At 48.5% G+C, this 23,320-nt stretch overlaps 1 long non-coding RNA gene across 2 annotated transcripts; it reads right to left on the reverse strand.

Annotated features, from left to right (window-relative positions):
* Positions 1-170: 170 nt before the first annotated feature.
* On the reverse strand, positions 171-23,320 carry LOC113596059 (uncharacterized). Of its 2 annotated transcripts, XR_008295612.1 has the most exons (4): positions 14,472-23,320; positions 14,219-14,309; positions 4,525-4,863; positions 171-1,784 (listed from the first exon to the last, which is right to left on the reverse strand). It is a non-coding gene; the product is annotated as an uncharacterized LOC113596059 (long non-coding RNA). The 2 variants fall into 2 exon arrangements; XR_003416744.2 differs by having other exon boundaries at positions 14,219-23,320.

Raw genomic sequence — 23,320 nt, forward strand, 5'->3', positions numbered from 1 at the left:
AGAGCCTGGAGCCTGCTTGGGACTCTGTGTCTCCCTCTCTCTCTGCCCCTCCCCCTGCTCTTGCTCTGTCTCTCTCTCTTTCAAAAATAAACATTAAAAAAATTTTTTTTTAATTAAAAACATTGATGTGAAAAGCAAAAAAAAAAAGAATTGTAGCTCAAATACGGAGATGAGGTAAGAGGATACCAGGCACAGCCTTTCTGTAAAATAATGAATAATTGGAGACAAGTTCAGTTTTCTTTGCCTTAGCTCCTGAAGCAGGGCAGCTTACATGCCTCCCAAACCCATCTGCCTGGAGGACCAGATAATTGGTTGTTAATTGGCTTCCTCCCAGGGCTCTTAGCATCCTGCATTTTCTGGTTGTGTTTGTACAAGAATCCAGAGGGCTGTTGTGTGTCAGAGAAGGTACTGGGGCAGAAAGTGGAGGGAGCAAGGCAGGCACTTGAGTCGGGACCCTTCCTCCATAGGCACAGCTGAAATCAGAGTTAGGCCAAAGGGAGACCGGTCTTCAGCATGATGGTGTCTTCAGCATGTTCTGGTTTAGGCCAAAAGTTCCAGGGACTTAACACCCCAGGAGCAACCCTCCCAATGAGGGATGGGAGTGGGTGGGAAAATGTCTCATGTGATAGGCGACTTCCAAGATGGCCTCCGATGACCCCTGTTTCCCGGGACTCACACCGTGTGTATTTCCTTTCCACACTGAAAATGGCTGAACTGTGTGATAGGATGTTACAGAAACGACAGTGTATGATATCCAAGGCTAGATCATAAAAGAATTGTAGCTCCTGCCTTTTTCCCTTTTGGATCTCTTGTTCTTGGCAGAAGCCAGCTGCCATGTTATGAGGATGCTCAAGCAATCCAGGGGAAGGTACACATAGGAAAGGTGCATAAGGACTCCTGTCAACAACCAACACTCCCTCGTCAGGCAAGTGAGACAGCCATGTGGCCATGTTGGAAGTGGATTCCCCGACACAGTCAAACCTTTTGATGATTCCAGCCTCATGAGAGACCCTAAGCAGAACCCTGAGCTAGAACCACCTAGTTGAGCTGCTCCTGGGTTCCTGACCCTCGAAAACTGTGTGATATAGCAAACATTTATTGGTTTTTTTAATGTTTATTTATTTTTGAGAGAGACAGAGAGCACGAGAAGGGGAGAGGCAGAGAGAGAGGGAGACACAGAATCCGAAGCAGGCTCCAGGCTCTGAGCTGTCAGCACAGAGCCCAATGCGGGGCTTGAACTCAAGCACCGCGAGACCATGACCTGAGCTGAAGTTGGACACTTAATGGACTGAGCCACCCAGGCACCCCAAATGTGTATTGTTTTAACCTGCTAAGTTTTGGAGTGATTTGTTGTGCATTAATAGCTAACTATATTCTCATACAGCCCTGTAGGAATGGAAAATGGTGTAGTGACTTTGGAAAACAGTTTGCTGGTTCCTCAAATGATTAAACGGAGAGGTACCGTATAACCCAGCAATTCCACCCCTAAGTATACACCCAAAAGAAATGAAAACACATGTCCCCAGAAAAACTTGTGCATGAATGTTTACAGCAGGATGTATTCAGGATAGTCAAAAGGTGGAAACAACCCAAATGTCCATCAATGGACACATGGAAAAATAAAATGTGATACATTCATATAATGGAATATCATTTGGCCGTACAATGGAATGAAGTAGAGATACATCCTGTAGCTTGAATGAGCCTTGGAAAGTGAAAGAAGCCAGTCACAAAAATCCACATGTTCTGTGACTCCACTCATACGAAATGTCCAGAAGGCAAGTCTATAAAGACAGAAAGTAGGTTAGTAGTTGCCTAGGCTGAGGTGGGGGATCGGGGTGATAACTAAAGGGTATGAGATTTCTCCTTAAGGTTATGAAAATATTCTAAAATTGACTATGGGAATGGCTAACACACATTTGTCAGTAAACTAAAAATTACTGAATTGACTACTTTCAATGGATCTGTTATATGTATATGAGTTACATTTTAATAAAACTGTTTAAAAAGCTGGTAATGAAGGGGTGCCTGGCTGCCTCAGTTGACAGACCATGCAACTCTTGATCTCAGGGTTGTGAGTTCAAGCCCCACGTTGGGCGTGGAGCCTACTTTTAAAAAAAAATGCTGATAAGGAATACACCCCAGCTTCTTCCCCGCTGGTGAGACAACTCTGAGGCGTGTTCCACACAGTCTCTCAGAAGATGCCCTGTAGGACTGATCCCATTTCCCATGGCCGTATTATGCCTGTTAATAAGCACTTTCTTTTCTCTCCTTTCTTCCCGGTCTCATTTCTCCACCCCATGCTTTCTGGGACCACATCTCAAATAAACTTCTTCGCCCAGTTCTTGTCTCAAGGTTTGCTTCTGAGGGAACCAAACTAAAGCAATCATGTTCTTCAGGTTGGAGGTCAGGATGCCCTGGCATGGGGCTCATTCTGCACCCATCCATAGAGAACCCAGATGGAACTGGCAGACTGTCCAGGGTGAAGGCTTGAACCAAAGTCCAGAACAGTCACAGAGCTGCCCCCCTTCCTCCCCAGCACGCCTGGCATGAGCCTGGCACGATTTGCACACACACACACTTTTAGGCATGGGAGAATTAAACAACCCAGCCTGTCACCGCCCTTTACCCGAGTCAGGCTGTGTGGGACATGTTCATTTCCCCTTTGGCTTATTTTGCTTGTCTCTGTGGCTGGGCGTCATCTGACCACACAAACTACCAAGACAGAGAAACAGGAGGCTCTGAAGGGTTGTGTGGAACTCAGTCAGGCAGTCAGACCCTCTAATGGTGAACCAGAGGTATCTGATTGAGGGGGGAAAAGATTGCACAGCTAAGACTTGACATTAAAGATACAGGAACATCCCTGGAGGCCCCCCGCCCCAGGCAGAGGGGCCAGCATGGTAAGGCACCTCCCTCACAGGTCAGTCTGGCTGCAAACCTCACCAACTGTCGCCGAGCACAGGCTGACTGTCCAACAGGAGAGGGAAGACGCTTGGGCTCGACTCAGCTTTTCACAGCAGCCTCCAGGCCCAGACTGGGAAACGGGTGCCTGGAGTTTTATGCTTTCCCTGATTTAGTCCTGTTCAGCCGTGGTCAAATGCCATCATCTTCAACCAAAAGACAGCTGGTGGATGTTAATGCTTCCAGCATTCACACACAGGGTTACCCAAAGCAACAGAACTAAAGAGCTCCGATTGGCCCAAAGATTTCATAAGTTGGTCCTAGAATAAGGACTTTGATTTCACTTTTTATATATTTTACTGTGATGCTGAATTTCATGTGTCAGATTGGCTAGGCTATAGTACCCGGTTATTTATTCAAATGCTAATCTAAGTGTCGCTGTGAAGGTATTTTGTACACATGGTGAACATCTACAAGGAGTTGACTTTATTACTTTCCATGATGGGGGTGGGCTTCGCCCAATCAATTGAAGGCAGCAGCTGCAAAAGCTGAGGCTTCCCAGAGAAGAAATTCTGCCTCACGATGGCACCATCAACTCCTACCTGAGTTTTCAGCCTGCCAGCCTGCCCTACGGATTTCAGAGTTGCCAGCCTTCCAGTCACATTAGCCAATTTCTTTAAAAGAGGGACAGAAAAGGTATATACCTATCACCTATTGGTTTCGGTTTTCTGGAGAGCTATGACTGGTACATCTACCTTTAGAGGAAGGTAAGCCTGAGAGGCGCTGTGTTGTGGGGCATCACAAACAAAGAGTCCACCTTTCAGGGGGCATGAGCGTCTGTCCTGGGGGAGACAATGCCAAGGTCACAAGGAAGCAGGTAGGGGATTTGCAAAAACACGTCCTGTGGCTCTGCACCCATAAAATGCATCCTGCTGTTGGTTTAAGCAAGTTGGCTAGAAAACATAACTCCCACAAAGCTATCCCAAGATAGTGCTGCAAACGGAATATTACAGAAACCACTCAAAGGTCTCCCAAAATCCAGGTCCCGTAAGCCGGCTGCCACATAAATCAGAGCAGGTCACAGCACTGCCCTGATGAAAATCCTCCCGAGGATCTTACAATAAACCCGAGTTTAGCTCAGCCTGTAGCCCAGCCTTGCCCACTCCGGCTCCCCTTCTCCTTCCCTTTGCTCTGCCGGTCCACTCTGTGCCACCTCAGGATCTTTGCATGTGCTATGAAACTCCTTTCTCCTGGCTCCTTGTTTGGTGCCTTCTCCTCCTTGAGGGCTCTGAGGTGGCCTTCCTGACCACACATTCTGACGTACCCCCCTCCACCCCTAAAACCATCTTCTGCACCCCCTGTTCATGCCCTTCATAGAACTTACCACAGTCTGGGGGCACCTGGGTGGCTCAGTTAGGCGTCCGACTTCGGCTCAGGTCATGATCTCACAGTCCGTGAGTTCGAGCCCCGCGTCGGGCTCTGGGCTGACAGCTCAGAGCCTGGAGCCCGTTTCAGATTCTGTGTCTCCCTCTCTCTCTGCCCCTCCCCTGTTCATGCTCTGTCTCTCTCTGTCTCAAAAATAAATAAACGTTAAAAAAAATTAAAAAAAAAAAAAGAACTTACCACAGTCTGGAATGATTTTGTTTCTTTTCGTGCTTATTGTCTGTGTCTGAAAGTTCCAGAAGAATGTGCCACACCATCTCATTCTCTTGTGCCTTCCCCACATCGGGTCATAGGAGGCAGCGCCCGATACATATTGAGTGAATAAATGATTCCTCAGCTCCTAAGCTCATCCACATTCAGGTCAGGGCCGCTTCCTGCCTTCCCACAGTGCCCTGGGCTGACCCATCATGTCTCTCGGTGATGCACAGTAGAGCCGTGGCATCTAGCTATCCAGAAGGCTGGCCCCCATGCCTGGAGGGTGGAGGACTTGGATACTTGCACAGGGTTACAGGGTTGAGCCTAAAGAGAAAGTCGTGTTGTTTAACAAGGTGGAAATGAACTGAGCCCTGAAGAGTGTTCCTGGCAGAGAGAACAGCAAGGGGGGGAAGGCCTCAGGGCAGCATTTCCAAGGACTGACGGGAAGCCAGAGAACCAACCTCTAAGAGCCAGGAGGAAAGTGGCGGGAGCAGAGGGAGGGCAGGGCCTGAGGGCAGACTGAGATCCACAGGGGGATTTTCAGTAGGGAAATGATATGGCCTGATACACACACACACACACACACACACACACACACACACACGCGCGCTGAAAATCCAGATAATTCCTGGGCTGAGGGAATAAAGAGTAGGGGTGAGAAGGAGACTTTTTTAAAAAACATTTTTTAATGTTTATTTATTTTTCAGAGAAAGATCACGCAAGCAGGGCAGAGAGGAAGGGAGACAGAGGATCCAAAGTAGGCTCTGAGCTGTCAGCACAGAGCTGGATGCGGGGCTTAAACGCACGGGTGGGGAGATCATGACCGGAGCCTAAGTCGGAGGCTCAACTGACGGAGCCACCCAGGCCTTCCGAGGCATTTTTTTAAACTATGGTATTAGCTAGGCTGCTAGCTATTTCTTTTCTCACTATGTACACGTATTGCCTTAAAATTTAAGCACACGATCACTCTGGCTGCTAGGTAGAGGCTGGACCGTAAGAGGCAGAGGAGATTGTGGTGGGGCCTATGTCAGACTGCAAACTGCCCGCCTGATAGCCATTCTCTTCCCCCTCCTTTCCTCACTGACCGGCCCGACTGTCTGCTCTCCCAAGTGACCATTCACACAGCGTGCGTCCGCCTAAAAGACTAAGTTTCCCAAAGAGCAGATGCCACTGAGTACAAGTCACTGAGTGGAACTTTTGAGGAAATTGTTAAAAGAGGGACAGGCAACTGATAAGGGCCCTCTTCTGCTTTCCTTGGCTTTGACCCTTTATGACCTCCACTTCAGTGGGGTTACTTTCCACGGGGGTCCCTCATTCCTGAGTCATAGAAGCCAACCTACAGCTTTGCTTTCGCCGCTCAAGCCCCTGAGATTCATTGGTTATGATGATTTCTAGGCTTTCTGTGTAACTTCAGAACCCCTGCCCTTGGCTTTGAAGGTCAACAGCTGTCTCCCGATCTCCATGAGCCATTTCTGCTTCTCCTCCTGCTAACTTCACTGGTTTTATGTTCCCTCTGCATTCCTGGCACCTGGGAGTTTCCCTCTTTGAGTTTAAACCTGGCTAGGTATTCAAAAAATCATTTTACTGTATTTGAAAAAAAAAATTTTAATGTTTATTTTTGAGAAACAGAGAGGGACAGAGCACGAGTGGGGGTGGGGGGTGGGCAGAGAGGGAGGGAGACACAGAATCCGAAGCAGGTTCCAGGCTCCGAGCTGTCAGCACAGAGCTCAATGCGGGGCTCTAACCCGCGAACCTTAAGATCATGACCTGAGCCGAAGTCAGACGCTTAACCGAGTCACCCAGATGCCCCTATTTTACTGTATTTTATTCAGCCTGCCCATGTATATATAATCATTTCTTGCATCCTGTCTTATCTTCTTGTTCATCTATAGCACACAATTCGACAATTAATTACTTCAGCGTGTATATTGTCTCCCTAACTAAACGTAGACGCTCCCAGTTACATTCCTGCAAAATTCATATTGAAGTTGAAGTCCTAACCCCCCAGTTAGTGTGATTATATTTGGAGATAAGGTCTCTAAAGACATAAAGTTAGGGGTGCCTGGGTGGCTCAGTCGGTTAAGTGTCTGTCTTCATCTCAGGTCATGACCTCAAGGTTCTTGAGTTCGAGCCCCACGTCAGGCTCTGTGCTGACAGGTTGGAGCCTGGAACCTGCTTTGGATTCTGTGTCTTCCTCTCTCTCTCTCTGCCCTTCACACACTTGCTCTCTCTCTCTCTCTCTCTCTCTCTCACGCTCTCTCTCAGAAATAAGTAGACATTAAAAAATTTTTAAAAAGTAGATTCTCATGAGAACAAAATGAAATAAAGGAAGACATTACAGATGGACAGGCACTGTTACCAAGTGCAGAGACAGCCCGGACACGTGGCCAAAGTCTAGATTGGATGGAGTCTAGAGCAGCACCCCTCAGGCTCTCTGCCATCTTGGTTTGCCCCTCCTCTGTGACCTCCTGAGTGACCCAGCTCCAAATCCAGTCCCTGGGGGGCTTCACCAGGCCCTGGGTGTCCATCTCGGTGGGTCCTAGACTTCCTAGGAGGCCACAGTCATCGTCATCTCCTAGGAACACACGCCCAACAGGGCACCCCAGCAAACATCCAAGCGCCCACAAAGCAAGCACAGAGGAGCAGGGGAGACCACCTGGCTTCAAGCTGTGAGGTGCAGGGAGGTCACCTCCCAATGTATTTCTGAGGTGCTTCATGTAGGATGCAAGTGGTTTTCCCAGAAACTTCCCTTAAAAACACAGTTCTGGGGGCGCCTGGGTGGCTCAGTCGGTTAAGCTTCCGACTTCAGCTCAGGTCACGATCTCACGGTCCGTGAGTTTGAGCCCCGCGTCGGGCTCTGGGCTGATGGCTTGGAGCCCGGAGCCTGCTTCCGATTCTGTGTCTCCCTCTCTCTCTGCCCCTCCCCCATTCATGCTCTGTGTCTGTCTCAAAAATAAATAAATGTTAAAAAAAAAAACACAGTTCTGGGGGTTCCCATCCGACCCTGGGTGCTCTTGCCTCCCCTTGACCTGGAATCCCTTCCCTAAATCGTCAGATTCCAGAATCCTCCCCTCCCAATGCAGAAGCGCCCTTCTGACTTGGGGCCTTCCCTTCTCTGACTCACATTCTTCCTCCTCCTCCTTCTGACCCCAGATTGTCCAACACTTATACAGCTCCCCAGCTGTGGACGAGGGTCCCCCACTCGCTGTGACCAAGAGGGCTCCTGCCCTTGCACCCAACACCCACAGGCTGTCCTGCGGCCTGGTGGCACTGGCAGTCTGTGGGCAGGGGCAGGAAAGGGAAGCTGGGAGGGACAGGGGAGGGACAGGGGAGCATCTCCGTGGGCATTCCCCAACCAGGGCGGTCACTGGACCAGCAGGGGAAGGGGGCTCGGCCAGATACCAGGAGGAGGACACAACTCTGTCTAGTGGAGCCCAGGTGTCAATCTTTGGTGTCCATCCGAGTCACCTCATTGGTGACTGCAACAATTCTGTTGACTCAGAATTTCTGAGCCAGCGGGGCCGAGGCGAGGCCCGGGAACGTGCATTTCTAACAAGGTCCCTGGTGAGGCGGTTGCTGTCTGTTAGGACTGGACTTTGAGAACCGCTGATGCCCACGGTCTGCTCCTCAGTTTGTGGCGTCCGTTAACCTGGGTTCCAGTCACAGCTCTGCCCCCTGCTGGCAAGTGGCCTCTTAGACAAAGAAATTCTTCCGCCCAAGTTTGTCTCCATCAGAGAGATAAATGGAATATTTACTTCCTGCTGTGGTTGTAAGGATTAAGTTGAAATAACTTGGGTAAATTATTTAGCACAGTTCCTGGCATAGAATACGACTGGGGACAAATCAATCCTTTTTCAGTTGGTTGTGGTGTAGGAATTTGGCTGGAAGGAAGCTGCTGTTTGGAAGGTTTTGTTTTTTCGTAAGCCTTAATGAATTATTTGACTTTAAGAAAAAATAAATTTTAAGTAGTCTCTACGCCCAACGTGGGGCGAAACTCACGACCCCAAGATCAAGAGTTCCAGGCTCCACTGACTGAGCCAGACAGCACCCCCGCCCGTGAATTATTTGACTTTTAAGAAGATGGGGTGCTTGGGTGGCTCAGCCCCACTGACTTTGGCCTTGAACTCCTGATGGGGTGTATGTGACATGACCTGCAGCAGAGATCTGAAGAGCCATTGCTCATTTTTACCCATTCCCTAGCTCCTGTCCTCTGCCAGAAGTCTGATGTGTCCCTGGTGGGGGTTGGTCCTTCACTTGTATTCCAGAATGAAGAAGAATCACAGCCACAGCTGACCCACAGCCAAAAGGAGCCAAGCCACAACCAAACTGTGAAGGAAATGTACGACAGGCATGGCTGCGAGCTGCTGAGATGTTAGGACACGTTACTGCAGCTAAACTTAGTGACAACTCAGTAAAACTATCCTAAGAGAGACATCTGGCTAAATAAAGCATGATGCGTCTATATGATGGGAATGTAGCTAGTAAATTTAAACATTTTTTAATGTTTATTTATTTTTGAGAGAGAGAGACAGAGACAGAGACAGAACGTGAGTGGGGGAGGGGCAGAGAGAGACGGAGACACAGAATCCGAAGCAGGCTCCAGGCTCCGAGCTGTCAGCACAGAGCCTGTCACAGGGTTCGAGCCCACAAGCCAAGAGATCATGACCTGAACCGGACTGACGTCCAACCGTCCAACCGACTGAGCCATCTAGGCGCCCCGCAGCTAGTAAATTTAAAGTTACATTTCATTTATTTTTTTAATGTTTATTTATTTTTGAGAAAGAGAGGTGGGGGCAGAGAGAGGGGGACAGAGGATCTGAAGCTGGTTCTGCACTCACAGCACAGAGCCGGATATGGGGCTCAAACTCACAAACCATGAGATCGGGACTTGAGCTGACGTCGGACACTTAACGGACTGAGCCACCCAGGCGCCCCTTAAAGTTACATTTTAAGTTACATTAACTTTAAATTCATATTTAAATGCATGCAGCTATAGAAATTACATGTAAGGATATAGGAAACAGCTAAAAGTGTCATTTTTTAGTAAGTAAACAAAGGCAAAATTTAAAACGGAAAGTACAGAGGGATCCCGATTTTGTAAATAAAAACATATATTATAAAATATATATCTTGTATATATTGTATATGTTGGTTGAAGTAAGTTGGGTAGAAACTTTTCCTAGAAAAAAAGAATTGGGGTGAGGGGAAGACACCTAAAATATTTTAACCATAGTTATCTCACGATGGTGGATTAGGGGGGTGCTTGTTCTCCTTTTTACTTATCTAAACTTTCAACTTGCCTGTAATAAACATGTCATGCTTTTATACTTTAGAAAAATAGTTATACTATACAGGTATGTTTCAAAGAATCAATAGCCTAGAGACGCCTGGCTGGCTCAGTCGTAGAGTACAGGACTCTTGATCTTGGAGTTGTAAGTTCGAGACCCATGTTGGGTGTAGAGATTACTTAAAAATAAAATCTTGGGGCGCCTGGGTGGCTCAGTTGGTTGTGTCCCACTTCAGCTCAGGTCATGATCTCGCAGTTTGTGAGTTCGAGCCCCGCGTCGGGCTCTGTGCTGACAACTCAGAGCCTGGAGCCTGCTTCGGATTCTGTGTCTCCCTCTCTCTCTCTGCCCATCCCCTGCTCTCCCTCTCTCTCTCTCTTTCTCTCTCTCTCTCAAAAATAAATGTTAAAAAATGTAAAAATAAATCAATAAAATAAAAATAAAAACAAAAATTAATCAATTGAGGTGCCTGGGTGGCTCAGTCAGTTGAACATCCAACTCTTGATTTCTGCTCAGGTCATGATCCTAGGGTCATGGGATCAAGCCCTGCATTGGGCTCCTCATTGAGTGTGGAGACAGCTTAAGATTCTCTCTCTCTTGGGGCACCTGGGTGGCTCAGTAGGTTGAGTGTCCGATTTTGGTTCAGATCATGATCTCATAGTTCATGAGATCTGCCCTGGCAGCATATAGCCTGATTGGGATTCTCTCTCCCCTCCTCTCTTTGCCCCTCCTCCACAATCTCTCTCTCTCTCTCTCTCTCTCAAAATAAATAAATAAACATTAAAAAAAAGAAAGAAAGAAACAGTCACATGTTGTACCCACAGAGCCAGCCAGACACCCAGTAAATTTTGTGTTAACAAGCCTCCAGACTCAACTGCAATGCAAGTCAATTCTTATGTAATTATATGGAACTCTAATTTAAGGTAGGCTGTGGGTGACCTTCAGTGTATCTAATATGTTGTGAATGGGACCCCAAAATAAAATTTCCCCAGAAGTGGTGGTGGTTGCTAATGATTCCTGTTCTCCTGTCACTGGATACCTTGTGGAGTGACAGTGAACGTGCAACTTTTAGGGGGCAGGGGTGGGAATGGGAGGACTCCTTCTCAACTGCCACAATGGGGTCTGGGCTCAGACCCTGACCCTGAGAGGGATCAGCCACAGAACCAGGATCCTGGATCAGGGGTGGCACCCTCCTGCAATGCTGAAGAATCAGCACTAGGGGACAGCCGAGAGCCAAGTCAGGCTGGGAGGGCGCCTGGGAGCTTCCCCGCATCCTCTGCTCTCCCTGCCAGTCTCCCGCCTGGGACCATCCCTACCACCAACACAGTTGCTACAGCTTAGAAGATGGTGCCATTTTTCAAAAGGGAATCGCTTTGCAAGTAAACCTAAGTGTTTCACCAGCTCCTTCCAGTGGGATACTCAGAAATATTCAAGATAGGTCAGAGGGTTTTTTTAATTAAATTTTTAATGTTTTTATTTGTTTTTGACAGACAGAGAGACAGAGTGTGTGTGTGTGGGGGGGGGGGGGGGTTGGAGGGGCAAAGAGAGAGGAAGACACAGAATCCGAAGCAGGCTCCAGGCTCTGAGCTGTCAGCACAGAGCCTGACGCGGGGCTTGAACTCACGGACTGTGAGATCACGACCTGAGCCAAAGTCAGACGCTTAACTGACTGAGCCACCCAGGTGCCCCTTTTATGTTTATTTTTGAGAGAAAGAGAGAGAGACATAGACAGACAGAGCTCGAGCAGGGGAGGGGCAGTGAGAGGGAGACACAGAATCCGAAGCAGGCTCCAGGCTCTGAGCTGTCAGCACAGAGCCCAATGTGGGGCTCAAAACTTTGAACCAAGAGATCGCGACCTCAGCCAAAGTCAGATGCTTAACCGACTGAGCCACCCAGGCACCCCAAGATAGGTCTGTTTTTACATGTTTAACACAGTCTACCATTTAAAACACGTTCTCAATTCCTCTGTAGCCAGTTTGTGCTAATTTTAGGGACTGACCTAATATAGTTCATATCTCATTTTTGTGCGGTATCACTTTAAGGTATTTTCACCTGATGTTCATCATGCTGATACTTTCAAGAGGTTAAAAAACTTTTAGTAGCAAGATTGGTGGCAAGGACCATTTCTCTGTAACACTGAGAAGGTTGACGTGGCACAGACAGAAGCGTCCTGAGAAGACCACTCCGCAGAAAGCCGTGACGTCACGAGTTTCTTCGAACTGGCCTTTACTAGCATGGAACAAACCACCTCAAAAGTAAGTAGTTTAAAGCAATTACCACTACTGCTACTATATTTTGTGGGCCGGCCTGAGTGGAGTGGTTCTTCTGCTGGGCTTCCTTCCCTGGGTTCACTGTGTGGCTGCAGTCAGCAGGCAGGTGGGCTGGAAACTGGCTGGTCTGGGTCTCAGATGGCACCACTCAAGGGTCTAGTGTTTGGCTGGGGTGGTGGGGGGCAACCAGACCATGGTGATCTCATACTCAAACAGGTCAGATTTCTTCACTTGGCCGCTGGGCTCCAAAAGGAGCAAGAGAAGCCAAGCCCTCAGCACCCAACCACTTTTTACACCTCTGCTCTGTCGTGTTCCTACTGCCTCCTCAACCAAAGCAAATCACACGACCAAGCCCTGGTCAGGGGTAGAGAAAAGAGTCCCCATCTCTCGACCCGAGGAGCTGCAAAATATCGTGCCCTTTAAAAAAAAAAAGATCTACTATGTGCTCTTTCTCCTCTCCTGCCACTGCCAAGGACATCTTTATCCAAGCAGGGACGGATGGCAGCCCCTCCCCCTCCCCCATTACCCCTGTGATCAAGGTCAAGTCAACTCCATGTGCGTTTCCCCAGCTGTGTGTGTGTGGTGTACCAGTCTCATGAAGTCAGATGCTATGGACTGAAATGTAACCCCCTAAAATTGGTATGTTGAAGCTGTAACCCCCAAGTGCGACTGCATTTAGAGATAGGGCCTTCAAGGAAGTAATTAAGGCATGCGTGTGCACACACACATGCACACACACGCACAATCCTATATATGCAGCTGGATGAATGTGTAGATGGGGGTTTTGTTTACTGGACTGAGGAGTTTTTAAATCCTTTCCTTTTTTGTTACATCAGAGCACAGATTTCAGCAGATTGTATTTTCTGAAAAATTAGCCACAGCAACGTTTCCAGTCCTGCACGCTGATCTAAAAACTTGTCACTGTCTCATGAAAGGAGGCAGCCTAACAGAACCAGAATACACACTCGGGGGGTGCCTGGCTGGCTCAGTCAGTGGAGGATGCCACTCTTGATCTCGGGGTTGTGAGTTCGAGCCCCATGTTGGGCATGGAGCCTACTGAAAACAAAAATCCTTTTTTTTTTTTTTAAAGAGAGTGTGAGTGGGGGAGGGGCAGAGAGAGAGGAGGACAGAGGATCTAAAGTTGTGACGTGGGCTCTGCACTGACAGCAGTGAGCCCCATGTGAGTCTCAGACTCACAAACCATGAGATCATGACCGAGTCAAAGTCAGTTGCTCAACCAACTGAGCCACCCAGGCGCCCGCCAAAAAAAAAAAAAACCTCAAAAAAAAAAAAAAAGAATACAGACTCTGAAGCCAGACTGTTCACATGCAGACCCAGAGCCACCATTTTCTAGCTGTATGATCTTGAGCACATTGTTCAGCCTCTATGTGTCCCTGGTTTCTTCACCTGCAAATGGGATGATAATACGACCAACCTCAAAGGGTTGTTTTGAGGATTTAAAAATATATAAAATTCATTTTTTTAAAAAAGGAAGTAATTAGGGCGCCTGGGTGGCTCAGTCGGTTAAGCGTCCAACTTCAGCTCAGGTCATGATCTCGCGGTCCGCGAGTTCAAGCCCTGCGTCGGGCTCTGCGCTGATGGCTCAGAGCCTGGAGCCTGCTTCTGATTCTGTGTCTCCCTCTCTCTCTGCCCCTCCCCCGTTCATGCTGTGTCTCTCTCTGTCTCAAAAATAAATAAACATAAAAAAAATTTTTAAAAAAAGGAAGTAATTGAGGTTAAATGAGATCATAACCATAAGACCCTAATCTAATAGGACTGGCGTCCTTATAGGAAGAGGAAGAGATGGGGCACCTGGGTGGCTCAGTCGGTTAAGCATCCGACTTCATTTCAGGTCATGATCTCACGGTTCGTGAGTTCGAGCTCCGCATCGGGCTCTGTGCCGACAGCTCAGAGCCTGGAGCCTGCTTTGGATTCTGTGTCTCCCTCTCTCTCTGCCCCTCCCCTGCTCACACTCTGTCTCTCTCTTTTTCAAAAATAAGTGAACATTAAAAATACATATATTTTAAGAAGAGGAAGAGCCACTGGAGTGCTTGCTGTCTCTGTCTGTACACACAGAGAAGAGTCCATCTGAGGACACAGCGAGAAGGCTGTGTGCCAACTTACCAGAAACCAACCCAGCCGACACCTTGATCGTGGATTTGCAGCCTCCGGAAGTGTTCACTCAGTCTGTGATGTTCTGTTATGGCAGCCCGAGCTAAGACATAAGAGTTTCTTGATTAGTTATGCTTGGGAAGTGAGTGTTCCATACTGATTCCCACCCGCCTTGGAAATTCCTAAAGCTCCATAGCCTCTCAAAGCACTCTGAGCGGTTCCTCAGCAAAGAAGGCTATAGTTTATCACAGGTCCCAAAACTTACTCAACCAGGAGGTCCTTTTCCAACACCTACGATCACCATATGAAGCCATGTTAGTTTCTAGGGCTGTGGTCATAAACCAGCACACTGGATGGCTTTATGCTCTCACAGTTCTGGAGACCAGAAGTCAGAAATCAAGGTGTCAGCAAGGTTGGTTCCTTCTGGAGCTTTGAGAGAAAATTCGCTCCACGCCTCTCCCCTAACTTCTGGTGGTTGCTGGCCACCCTGCGTGTTCCTGGGCCTGTAAGACATGGCACTCACTCCCCTTCTGCCTCTGTCTTCATGTGGTTCCCTCTGTGTCTCATTCTCCACTCCTTCCCCTTTCTCTTCTAAGGACCCCGGTCGTTGGATTTAGGGCCCACCCTAATGCCAGGATGATCTCATCTGGAAATCCTTAATTTTGTCAAATTTTGTCAAATTTTTAAAATTGTTTTTAATCTTTATTTATTTTTGAGAGACAGAGTGCAAGTGGGGGAGGAACAGAGGGAGAGGGAGACACAGAATCCGAAGCAGGCTCCAGGCTCTGAGCCGTCAGCACAGAGCCCAACATGGGATTCTAACTCACGAATCAGGAGATCATGACCTGAGCCAAAGTCGCAGGCTTAACCAACTGAGCCAGTCAGGCGCCCCAGGGCTATGCTTTTAGAGACTTGCTCCCAAAGCCCCGCTTCCTCCATGCCTCCCTTCTGCCCAGAATCCTCCAACACTCCATTGGCTTCCAGGAGGAAATGAGACCTCTTCCTCCCTCTAGGGACAGCCTTCCGGGATCAGCCAGAGTGTTCTTACAACTTCCCCGCAGAGGCCACTTCTTTGGTGAATTTCTCCTGGACTGCATCCCTGCCCAACCTCCCTCCACCTGTCCACACCTCTGTTTGCCTATAAGCCACACGGCAGGTGAGTTTCAGGAGTCTGCGGGTCCCTGGAATGCAAATAACCAGAAACAGTTCGAATCTCAGAGGTGGGGCGCAGGGGGGTCTGTGCATGCGCATTTTTCCAGGGAAGGACCTAAAGCTTTTCATCGTTTCTCCAAATCATTCTTTCCTGAGCTAAGGAGGCTAAAACGGCAAGTGTGGAGCGAGAGAGCAGTGAATAATTCTCCCTTAGAGCAGTACCACTGGGGAAATCTGCTCTGAGGGGAAAGAACCCCTCTCCCCACTCCTCTGTGTTGAGGGGCATCTGGTAAGAACAGACAGCAGGCACAGCCCATCCAAATGGGTCAACCATCCACAGGGGTCAGATGTGGCAACACAGCCTGAAGGATGCCCTGAGGCTGGAGCAAAGCTGGCTCCATGCAGACTGGCAGCTGTGAGCAGAGGGGTGGCTCAAGGCTCTGCCGCCTCCACGCCCCCACCCCTGCCCCCAGCCCTGTACCCTGTAGGTGACTAGCAGATGGAGGTAGGGGGGAGGCTGGGAGAGATCAGAGAAGCCTGAAAGCAAAGCCCTATGGCCCCCACCCCCCACCACACCCCATGGTTTGGCCTCTGGCTGGCCCCGTCCGTAAGTCCTGCCAACATCCTAGATTCTGGGAACCTGCACGTTCCTGGGAATGTGCGTTTGGTCCGCTGGGCTGTGTTGTGACAACTGCTAGGTAACTTGTCTCTCAAACTGGGTAATACGGTTTTTGCAAGTAGCCATCTAAACCTCTTTGGGATTCCATTTGAAAGCCTAATCCTGTGCCCACGGACTCTGTATTAGTCAGCCGGGACTGCCAGAACCAAGTGCCACAGACTGGGAGTCTCGAACAACAGAAATGTATTTGCTCACAGAAGTTCAGATATGAAGGTGTCGGTAGGACCCGTTCCCTCTGGGTGCTGAGGGCCGTTCCCAGCCTTTCCTTGATTTATACATGGTCTTCAGGCTCACATGCCATTCTCCCCTCTGTGTATGCATCCAAATGTCCTCTTCTCACAAGGACACCAGTCACATTGCATTAAAGCCCACCCTAATGACCTCCTCCTAACTTAATTACCCCTTTAAAGGCCTCATCTCCACATAACAGTCACATTCGGAGGTACTGGGGGTTAGGACTTCAACACGTGAAGTTTGAGAGGATACAATTCAGCCCAGAACAGACACCCAGGAGTAATTGGAGGGTGGATGGTGGCACTTGTGGGCGGAGATCACAGTTTGATTCTGACCTCTCAAAGCTAGTCTGTACCAGGGCCCCCTCGGGACACTGCGTGGCCACCTCGCCCAGCCTCCGAGGGGCGTGGATGGCCCACCCCTCCGCACTGGCAGGCCAAACCTGAGGGGGAGGAGGCATCAGGGAGGACCCTGGAGATGGGGGCAGGGCAGCTTGAGGGGGTGTACATGTGGTTTGGGAAGGGCTAAAGTACCCCTTTGTTTGGGAGATGGGGTGGGAGAGAGAGTCTCTCGGGTTCAACTGGCCTTCCTGCTGGGGAGTGGGTGTGTGGGTGTTCCCAGGAATCCTATTTGCATACAGGGCCCAGACTTCTGGGAGGTTAGCAAGAAGGAATTTATTTTAACTTGCAAATTTGTTCTATTACGTAAAGTGCTATTTAGTTGTTGTTGAAAAGACAAATGAATCCTAGAAGTTAAAAATGCACAAAAGCTTGAAAGAAAAAAAAATGCCCACGATCCGCCAGAACTAAAAGTCACTGACATTAGCTAGACATTTGTTATTTGATAGTATCATGTGCTTTCCGAACCTTCTCTTAAGACAAGTAATAAATGAGGTTACTAAAAAAAAGAATTAGAAAATGCAGTTCACCAAAAGAAAGCAATGTTATTGGGTCATTTATAATCCCACTACCTAAATATACCTTGCTTTTTTGTCTTATAAGTCTTTGGCTACTAATTTAAATACTTTCCCATGTTTATTAGTCATTTAGATTTCTTTGGCGAATGGTCTTTTCTGGTCTTTTGCATATTGTGCCATTGGGTATTAATGGTGTCTTATCAACCTGTTTGGAATCTCTATATAGTAAAAAGGTTCTGAACAAGTCTCCCACAAACGTACTACTTTTGCATGTGGACTATTTTGAGTTGAAGGCAATTGAGGCCCCGTGGACTCAAGAGAAACTTTTGCCTCTTCTGGGAATGCAAGCTGGTGCAGCTACTCTGGAAAACAGTATGGAGGTTCTTCAAAAAATTAAAGATAGAACTACCCTACGACCCAGCAATTGCACTACTAAGCATTTATCCACGGGATACAGGTGTGCTGTTTCGAAGGGACACATGCACCCCATGTTTATAGCAGCACTATCAACAATAGCCAAAGGATGGAAAGAGCCCAAATGTCCATCAATGGATGAATGGATAAAGAAGATGTGGTATATAGATACAATGGAGTATTACTCGGCCATCAAAAAGAATGAAATCTTGCCATTGGCAACCACATGTATGGAACTAGAGGGTATTCTGCTAAGTGAAATTAGTCAGTCAGAGAAAGACAAAAATCATACAACTTCACTCATATGAGGACTTTAAGAGACAAAACAGATGAGCATAAGGGAAGGGAAGCAAAAATAATATAAAAACAGGGAAGGGGACAAAACATAAGAGACTCAAATATGGAGAACAAACTGAGGGTTAGGGATGGGGTGTGGGAGGGGGGATGGGCTAAATGGGGGAGGGGCACTAAGGAATCTACTCCTGAAATCATTGTTGCACTATATGCTAATTTGGATGTAAATTTTTAAACATAAAAAATAAAATTTAAAAAATAATAAATAAATACTCATGTTGATTTAGGAAAAGAAAAAAAAAGAGAAACTTTTGCCTCTTCCTTAATTACCTATAGGGATCTAAACTGGGAGTCTTTCCCAGAATAAGAGTTATCTCCAGAGAGAAACCTTATCTGAGTGACCCATCTGTATGGCTGGGCAAACATCTAATACCAAACATCTGGACCTGTTCTTACTGCCCTGTAAATTGCCCTCCTCCTCTTTGAAGCCCAGGTCCTATCCCATTCCTTAGCTCAAGATGGCATATATACCTCATTTTACCTGTCTGTGTTTTAATCTGTCACATATGTGGGATTTCTGCAGTTAAATTTTATTTTCTCCTGTTCATCAGTCTCATGTCAATTTAATTCTTAGACCAGTGAGAAGAACCTTAGGAGAGTAAAGAAAAAGAAAAATTTTTCCTCCCCAACAACAGTACAGATATTAGGGGCACCTGGGTGGCTTGGTCGGTTAAGCGTCCGACTTCGGCTCAGAGCATGATCTCTCAGTCTGTGAGTTCGAGCCCCGTGTCGGGCTCTGTGCTGACAGCTCGGAGCCTGGAGCCTGTTTCAGATTCTGTGTCTCCCTCTCTCTCTGCCCCTCCCCCACTCACACTCTGTGTCTCTCTCTCAAAAATAAATAAATATTAAAAAAAATTGTTTTTAACAATACAGACATTAACCCTGTGTGGTATTCGTAGCAAATATTTTTACCCAGACTGTGGTTTGCTCTTAAGTCTTTTAGCATTTTTTGACCTGTGTCTATCTTTTCCTTTGGGATTTCTTTACTGACTCTTATATTTAGAAAATCCTTCTTCTTCCCAAAATGAAATATTTTCTTTTAGTTTACTTATGACTGCTCTCTTTTCTCTTTCGTTTTTTGCGTTTACCTCTTTAAAATCTGGTGAAAGTGAGAGTTTTACCCAAGGTTCTCCAAACACTTAACAGATTTTCCCACCACCACTGTGTACGGGGCCCTCCACTACCCCTGCTAGGAGCACACACTCCCCCAGGGCCCACAGTCCTCGGCTGCCAGCATTCACACAAAAGCACTAGAAAACAAGTGTGGTTTTTGATGTTGTGGAGGGCGGGGGGAGGGGAGGGGTTGACCTTGGAGATCTCCACGCAAATAACTTGAAAATTCCCCATAGGGATTTCTGTTCTCCTGAGCCCCTGCCCCTGGCTCTACCCCCAGGGGGCCGGACCTTGCCTCCTTTCTCAGGGCAGCTGCCTTGCTGCCCACCTGTAACTCCGCATCCATTTCTTCACTTCACTTCAAAATCCCTCCTCACTCCCTCTCTCCCGCAGAACAATCTGGCCCAAACCCAATTCTTCCCGAACAAAGACGTTCTGCTAACAGCATCCACCTCCTTAGAAAGCAGAATGGCAACTGTTTTTTGTCACTTGAGAATTCCTTTGGGGTCTAAGTCTCTGCCCCATGCGGCCTCTTAACCGATTTCTTCCAAGCAAATCCAGTGTATGTCTAAGTGAAATTCCCACATCATCTGCTAATGGAGCCCCAGGGTGCTCTGTCTCCTCAGTGTGTTGAACATGCAGGAAGTGGGAGTTCTGGAAGATACAGAATCTGGACCACCCCCCACTATGGAGCGCCAACATTCAGAGAGGCCTCCCTGGGAGCGCAGAGCTAGGACTGGGCAACTGAGGAGGCACCAGTCAAAGAGTCAGACACCCAGGACCCTTCCCAGGTCCTCAAGGTGGTCTCACTGGCAGGGAGGGTCCGTGGGCACCACCCTCCTCAAGGTGGACGGGCGCATGGGGGACACGTGGGCAAGGCAGCAGAGCTCCAGAAGCCTCCAGGCCCCCACTCCCAGGAGCAGTCATGGGAGCCCAGGGAGTGGGCCAGATCCCAGTGGCCACACCTGGGTGGCAACAGCCAGAGCAGTGACCACAGCGAAGGTGCCCATCACAGCAGGTGTAGAGAGTGGGTGGCAGCCCTGGGGACTCTGAGATAAAGGAGAGGAATGGGGTCCCCGTGTGAACGCACAGGTTTGTGGAGGCAAATTCTGACCTGCTCTGAAGGGTGGTTCCACGAGCTCAGCTCACAGGATCGTCCAGTGGTTAGCAGCACAGCCTTGGGGGCTTGGCCAGATGGCCTGGCTCACATCCCCGCTCTGGCCCCGGCTGAGCCACGCTTTTCCCACCCGAGAAATGGGATAACACTACCTACAACGGGCCTCGTCGGGAGGAGTAAGTAGCTCAGAGGCTGTGCGTGCGTTGAGTCAAGAGTCAATCACTGCTCATCGTTGTCAGCTGCTCTGTTAGCTTCCTGGGCTGCTGTCACAAATCACCACAACTGGGGCCCTCGCAGCAACAGAAAGCTATTCTCTCGCAGTTCCAGAGGCCAGAGGGCCAAAATCACGGTGTCTGCAGGAACACGCGCCCCCTGAAAGCTCTAGGGTAGAACCTTCCTTGCCTCTTGCAGCTTCTGGTGGTTCCTGGTGTTCCTCAGATCGCTCCAATTCACGGCTCTGTCTTCACATGGCCGTCTTGCCTGTGTCCTTGTGCTCTCCCTTCTCCTTCTCCCATATTGGGTCATTTGTACCCGGGCGATTTTGAGTTATGGAGGTGATCTAAAGATGACACAGAGAGGTCAACGTCATCGAAAGAATTTATTACTTACACTTCCCGAGAGAAGGGGCGTGCCCCGCCACGCAAGGCCGCACGGGAAACGTGGTGGTCAGGAGGCAGAAGACAGGAGCAAGGGGAAGGCAAGGCAAGGCTGAGTAAACCCTGCAGGACTGGCTATTTGGAATAATTCCCACAGGCTTTGGGCTATAGGAGTGTCTCCAGTTGCAGGCACCTGGCCCTGGGATTACTTGGGGGCAGGGACAATGTTGGCCTGGTGTGCAAGAGATCAGAAGGTAGGTGGGGGCTCAGCCTTAGGTAGCCCGCCTGCATCAGAAGGGAGAGTTCCTGGCAAACTGACCTGCAGGAGAGAGGTAAATACTCTGGCCAATAGTGTGGTCCTGTGATTGATAGATGCCAAACAGACTTACAGAACCTAAGAAAACACAGAACACTTCTCTTCTCTTGTAAAGAAACTAGCCATTGAAAATCAAAACAAAACAAAACAAAACAAACAACAACAACCAAAGAGACTAGCCATTGGATTTAGGACCTACCCTAATTCTGGATGATCTCAAGACCCTTAATTTAACTATGTCTGCAAAGACTCTCTGTCCAAACAAGGACACATTCACAGGTTCCAGGGGTTAGGATAAAGACATACCTTTGGGGGGCCCACAATTCAACCCACTATGGATGGCCATGGACTAGATTGGTTTATAGTTCTGTTAGACTCTGGGGAGAAATGACGGCTTTTGCCTTTTTTGATGAGCCCTGCAGTGTTTCTACCGTGGTGGTGGCTCTAGATGAGTGCCAAAGCCAGGAAGGAATCTAAGGAAAGGTGTGGGAGGGACCCTATGGGGAGATTTCTGGATCAGTGTGGGCAGAAGTCTTGGGGTGGAGAAGTCTGAAGCCTAGGCAGAAGGGATATGACTGGAGAGCAGTGGCCACGGTAGCCAGAGGACCCAGGGTGCTCTGGAGAGGCAGGGTTGGTGGGGCCTCATAGCTCAAGTTCCTTGGATGACTTTCAGGCTAGGGATGCTATTCCTTAAGACGCTTTTGGGGGCTAGTAACAGAAAGCCCTGGCTCAATTTGCTGAAACAACTTGGAAACAAATCACCACCCATCATGGGAAAGCTGGTGGCTGGGTGGTTGCAGGTAGAGTTTGATCAAGGCTTGCTCTACTTTTCTATAATCTCCATGGTTCCACTACTCTCTATGTGGGGCTTTTTCTCAGGCCGGGTGCCCTCATGGTTACAAGAAGCCAAACTAAATGTGATCACGTACAAGAGCAGAGGAGGACTGCCTCTTCCTGGGTCTCCTAATGAGTGAGGAAACCTCTCAAGGTCTCTAGCAGAACTCACCTTGCTCTCATGCCTCCATGGCTAGCATTGCATGAAGGCCTATGCCTGATCCAGGGACCCCCTCAGGGAAATGGCTTAGATAGTCAGGCCCATCCTTACAGTTGGACTGGGGCCAGACCGCCTCCCCCTGCTATGCACCCTTTTCGCTACCGGTGTTACGCAGTTAACCTATTGTGGACAGTGTTTAATCCAGCATTTCTGTGTGTTTGAAGGATGTGTGTGTGAGAGAGTTTCTATGTGCTAAGGTAACAGACTTCCCACTCACTGAGCCCAACATATGGTTCACAGTGAGTCTTCTTTTTATTGTTATTTACTTTTATTTAATTATTTCTGATATGTATTTTCTGATTTTGTTACAATAATCAGAATATCTTTGGGAGTGGGGGGTGCCTAGGTGGCTCAGTTGATTAAGCATCCGACTCCTAATTTTGCCTCAGGTCACGATCTCACAGTTCGTAGGTACCAGCTCTGTGTCAGGCTTTGTTCTGACAATGCAGAGCCTGCTTGGGATTTTCTCCCTCTCCCTCTCTCTCTGCCCCTCCCCTACTCACACACACACAAGAGCGTGAGCTCACTCGCACTCTTTCTCTCTCAAAATCTCAAAATCTGAAAATAAACTTAAAAAAAAAAAAGAATATCTTCTGGGCAATTTGCTTTATTTCCTGCCAGGCTTTTCCCCAACAGACTTTTTTTTCACATGTCTGTGTTCACCATACAAGTGGGTTTTTTCTGTATTTCCCACCCAGCATCCATTCGCCTTCTTTTGGTTACAGCACCCAAAATCCTTTAGGGACCCACTCCGCTACCACTTGGAGGACTTATGCTTCAGTGGGGCTGACCCCATGCCCCCACTCCAGGCCTGACCAACCGGGATGTGGTCCCCAGGCCATAGAGATCACTTCAGAGAAGGGAACAGGAGCCCACAAGGCTCAGGCCTGAGGTTCACCATAACTCTGTAACTACAGCATCTCTGCACTGACCACAGCCGCCAGCAGCCTGCACGCAGAGGACATCTTCCTACAAATCTAGCCTCAGTGAGAAAGGGGAGCCAAGAAAGGGAGACAGAGGGGCGCCTGGGGGGCTCAGTCTGTTAAGCTTCCGACTTCCGCTCAGGTCATGATCTCACGGTCCATAGGTTCAAGCCCCGCGTCGGGCTCTGTGCTGACAGCTCGGAGACTGGAGCCTGCTTCACATTCTGTGTCTCCCTTTCTCTCTGC

The sequence above is a fragment of the Acinonyx jubatus genome, chromosome C1, assembly GCF_027475565.1.
Source record: "Acinonyx jubatus isolate Ajub_Pintada_27869175 chromosome C1, VMU_Ajub_asm_v1.0, whole genome shotgun sequence".
Classification (NCBI taxonomy): domain Eukaryota; kingdom Metazoa; phylum Chordata; class Mammalia; order Carnivora; family Felidae; genus Acinonyx; species Acinonyx jubatus.